At 41.7% G+C, this 5,096-nt stretch overlaps 1 pseudogene; it reads right to left on the bottom strand.

The window, feature by feature from the left end:
• Positions 1 to 3,264: 3,264 nt before the first annotated feature.
• LOC102829032 overlaps positions 3,265 to 5,096 on the bottom strand; it is a 26,771-nt pseudogene continuing 24,939 nt past the window's right edge.

Below are 5,096 nucleotides of genomic sequence, written 5' to 3'. Positions count from 1 at the left end.
GCTCTTCGGAAACCCTGCATGGGATCACTATGAGTCGGGATTGACTCAACGGCACTTAAGAACAGCACAGCTCCATGGGAGAAAAGGCCTGATGATCTCATAAAGATGACAGCCAAGGAGACCCTGGGAGGCATTTCTATCCTGTTCTCTTATGCGTCAGAATGGACTCATGGCATCTGGTGACAGTAACTCTATGTAAGGTCATGTGAGAGGGATACAAAGGTACATCAAGTTTGGTAAAATAGGTACATACACACTTTGTGTCCTAGGCTGTTTCAGCTGCAAAGCGATCACAATTTTTATAGAGAGCAGAGTTGGAATCATGAAAGGCTCAAGGGAGGAGGTGGCACTTGATGCTGATTTCAGAGGCATTACTTTGTTTTTGTCAACTTCATGTGGCTTGGCCTGGAGGTGAGATGGAATTCGGCATTCTTTAGGTTTTAATTTCACCTCTGCCACCTAGCAGAGCAGCAGGCAGTCCTGGAGATTATGTTTCAAGAGTCCGGTCTGGGTTACTTAGAATAACGGAGAATCCTTTTACAGGTGAGGTCCTTCACTCTGGGTGCTCTTCTCAGGAAAACGTCTTCTAGACAGAAGGCTGTTTCTAAGAAAAATGTCCATGTGGTGGGGGAGAGGGAGAATGCAAATCCTCTCACCCCAGCTGTGGAATGTGGGTGAAAAGACAAATGACTCAGATCAAAGACACCTAGAGAGGGTTTTCTAAGCCACATACTCCTTCATCTGTGATTTCTTCTAAGTTTCGACATCACCCTTTTGAGTTCCTCTGTGCCCTGCTTTCTTAGCAGTTGTTTTTGTTGTTAAGTGTCATCGAGTCGGTTCTGACCCACAGCGACCCTGTATAGGGTTTCTGAGAAGCAGCTCTTGAACGCCGACCTTGCAGTTCAAACGGCTTTGCAGTCTGGCGCATTAACCCACAACGCCATACCAGGATTCCTTCTCAGCTGTAGCAACTCTGAAACAGCCTTCCTCTGAGCTCCTGTCTGATCATCAATTACCGGCTCCCACTCCAACAGCACCCTCTTTGAAGATGAGAGCTCTGTCTTGTTGCTCTCCAGAACCTGCCTTTGCAGCTGAGGACCTGTGATGCTGCACAGTGGCTAACTGCTCAGAGTGGACACATAAATAAATGAACTTGAACACCACTCTCTCTGTCTGTCCCCCACTCACAAGCAACCACCTTTATTGCCGGTTTTCGAATCCCTCACTCCACTAAATACTGTTGTTGTTTGGTGTTGTCAGGTAGGTTCTGACTCGTGAACTGATGGACAACAGAAACCCTTTGCAGTCCGGGACCATCCTTACAGCTGTTGCTATGCTTGAGCCCATACTTACAGCCACTGCATCAGTCCATCTTGTGGAGGGTCTTTGTCTTTTTCACTGACCCTCTACTTTGCTAAGCAAGATGTACTTCTCCAGGGACTGGTCCTCCTGATGACATATCCAAAGTATGTAAGATGAAGTCTCACCATTTTTGCTTCTACTGAACCTTCTGGTTGTACTTCTTCCAACACAGATTTGGTCTGGCAGTAATGGTATATTTCAACACCCTTCACCAACATCATCGTTCAAAGGCATCCGATTTTTGTCTTCCTTTTTTGTCTAGCTTTCACATGAAATGACTGATAACATCATGGCCTGGGCCAAGGCACCTTAGTCCTCAAAGTGACATCTTTGCTCTTTAGCATTTTGAAGAGGTCTTTTTTTTTGTTTTTTTTCCTATGAAATCTCTCTTTTTTTTTTTTTTTTAATGTTTTATTGTGAATTATATGATAGTTTACATGGGAGAACTTTAGTTTTACATTCATTCCATCATATATCATCTCACTGCCATGGTTCCAATCCCCTCCAGGCATCATCAACCACCCAAAGGGTATATCCCAGAAACCCGCCCCCTACACTTTGCCCTCCTCCCCCAGTTTTCGGTCCACAGTCCCTTTCTGTCTCTGGGTCCAAAGTCCCCAGTCGCTTCATCACTCCGCGTCATCATCTCTGTCTCTATCTCAGGCATCTCTGTTTCTCTGGGTAGGGTCCCGGTCTCGGCTCTTCTCCATTGATGGTCCCAGAGGCCTCCGCTCCGATCCTGGAGAATTAATCACTCCCTTGAAGAGGTCTTTTGCAGCAGATATACCCAATGCCATATTTGATTTCTTGACTTTTGCTTTCATGGGTGTTGATTGTGGATCCAAATTAAATGAAATGCTTGAAAACGTCACTCTTTTCCTTCTGTTTAATTTCCGTATATCAGTAGTTTAAGAAAGTAGAATTTTTCCAAGTACTAACTAATAATGGTTATCAACAGTGCACAAAACATTCAGTTTCACATATCGTAGCATTTAGTGATCCCTTTAAATAAAATTGAAATCCTTATTTTGAACTAAGTACAGTAACAACTTAATACACTATGACTAAATACACTCAAAACTTGTCTAGTCTGAACTATAAAAGCAGTTTCCATACCCACATAAGATCTTAGTCAAGTATACATGTCCACAAAGATTAAGAACAAAAATGTTAATAAAATACTACTCCACATGCTTATCTGCCATCAGCTTTTAAAGCAGTGCCATTCCTAATACTGAAAACATTTCTTTTTTAGAAGATTTAATCTGATCTGGAAAAATGAGTTCTCCTTTTTAAAAGTTGATAAATAGTAGTATAACTCCCCAAGGTTTTTAATCAAAAAAGCCTCCCAACACTGAAACATTTATATGAAACTTTTAGTTTCTCAAAAAAGAAAAAATCACTCTCGTTAACTGAAGACTATTAAATGATCTTTTAAGACAGATAAACATTCTTACGAAGTCTGTATTTTCCTAAAGAGAGACACAAACCAGTTCACTATCTTAATCTCATAGACTACTGTTGTCTAGAAACTTGAGAAAACATGAAACACATCTCAGCTATCATTGGATCAAAGGTTCCATTTAGATTTCGCATATTAAACAGCTACCGTACCATACAATGGTTCAAAGACCTAACACATAAATACTACTGTGCCATTTAGATAGTCTAAAGTCAGAAAGTAATTTGACTTACTAGTGATCATTAAAAACCAATGATTGATTCACGTATAATATGAAGACAAGCAACGAAAGGCTAATATCCCAATCTAAAATCAAAGACATGAAAATGTTGTGTTTCTCCATCTTAGATACATCAGAACCTTTCTGTGGAAAACACAGTCACTACATTTAGTTTACCCAGAAGACAGTGCAGTTTCAGAAAATTCAAAATGTGTCATGATCAATAGTTCGCTTCATCACATACTTTTCTAGCTCTTTTGAATTCTTCATTCGTAGTAAGCAAGTCTAATGGCAGCAAACTTTCTCGGGTCCTTTCAAGTCAATAAGACGATACCCTCCAACTTCTACTTAAGTCTGTCTTCTGATTGACGTGGCCTTATGAGTCATTTCAGTGATAAACTACAAAGTCTCCAAGATTACCTATTGGTTCAGTGTAAGGATTCTGGTCATCTCCAAACCCATCTACCATACATCGTAATTCTTTAGAAAAAACTCTTTTTTGTTTGCCCTGTCCATTGTCTGCACCCTCCTCCAGTTTCTTCATTTTCTTCCACAAAGGTGGGGTCTTCCTTCCTCAGCTGTCATCCCACCAATCTGCCTTCAGTCTTTTCTCCGTTTATTCTGATGTTGCTTATTGGTCTAGTTGTGAGGAGTTTTGTCTTATGTTGAATTGTAATCCATACTGAAGGCTGTAGTCTTTGTTCTTCATCACTAAATGCTTCAAGTCCTTTTCCCTGTTGCCAAGCAAGGTTGTGGCATCTGAAAATTACAGGTTTTTAATGAGTCTTCCTCCAATCCTGATGCTTCATTTTTCATGTAATGTAGCACATTTACACACTGCCCAGTACCTATTTCTTGTCTGTATCCAAGCATCTCCATTCTCATCTCAAACCTCCAGAAGAAGCCTACCCATCTCTTTTCTATTCATCTTCTATATTCCCAATGTCTTCCTAATCTTTCCAGTCATTCTCCACCTTTTTCATATCATCTATATTCCCAATGTCTTCCTAATCTTTCCAGTCATTCTCCACCTTTTTCATATCATCTATATTCCCAATGTCTTCCTAATCCATCTCGCCAGTCATTTTCTACCTTGTTCATATCTCACATGATCTCTGATTACTGCTCCTTTATAGTGCAGAGAGAACCCTACCTTCCCACTCTAGATATAGATTCAGAATCCTTTGCGTTTGTGTGTGAAAAGAAACACATAGAACATGTGATTATGCTTAAGGCTTGGGTGTTTGACAATATGGTCCCCAAATGAGAGTTAACCTTTCCCACAATCTAGGGGAGCCTTTCACACACAGGTTACTTGCAACCCATGATGACAACCAGTTCCTGTAGCTATATAGTTGTTGAGGTTGGAAATGCCCACACCCAAGTCCTTTCTGGTCCCTCCTGTTTCCCTGGAGGCTCAGCTCAAAGGAAAGAGTCAACGATTGGAGTCAGAAGCCAGCATTTCATCCTAATTCTGCCTGTTGTTCATGATGGGATGTTGACTATGTCCCCAAATATCCAGGATCCTCAGGTTGTTCAGCTGGAGGATGGAGAAGGTGATGCTGATGGCGTTTTGTCTGCCTCCTCATAGGCTGGGTAGTGCACAGTGATGATGCAGTGTTCATAACCTGACAGCTGTTAGTCTGAGCATTGTTACTGTTATAGTTAGTGCCGTTGAGTTGGTTTTGACTAAGGGTTTCTGAGGAGCAGCTGGTGAGCTTAAACCTCCAACCTTGCAGTTCAAACCAACCTTTCAGTCCAGTGCATTAATCCACAGTGCCACACCAGGATTCCAGTCTGAGCATTGTTGTTGTTGTTGTTGTTGTTAAGTACCGTAGAGTCGGTTCTGACTCATAGTGACCCTGCACAGGGTTTCCGAGGTGGTAACTCTTTACGGGAGCAGAAAGCTTCATCTTTCTCTCATGGAACAGCTGGTAGTTTCAAACTGCTGACCTTAAGGTTAGCAGCCCGATTCGAAACCATGACGCTACCAGAGCTCCTTAGTCTGAGCATTGTTGTTGTTGTCAGGTGCCATCGAGTCGGAACCGACTC

Source organism: Chrysochloris asiatica, unplaced genomic scaffold (assembly GCF_000296735.1).
Source record: "Chrysochloris asiatica unplaced genomic scaffold, ChrAsi1.0 scaffold00041, whole genome shotgun sequence".
NCBI lineage: Eukaryota > Metazoa > Chordata > Mammalia > Afrosoricida > Chrysochloridae > Chrysochloris > Chrysochloris asiatica.
This window is presented reverse-complemented; position numbering and strand designations above follow the sequence as displayed.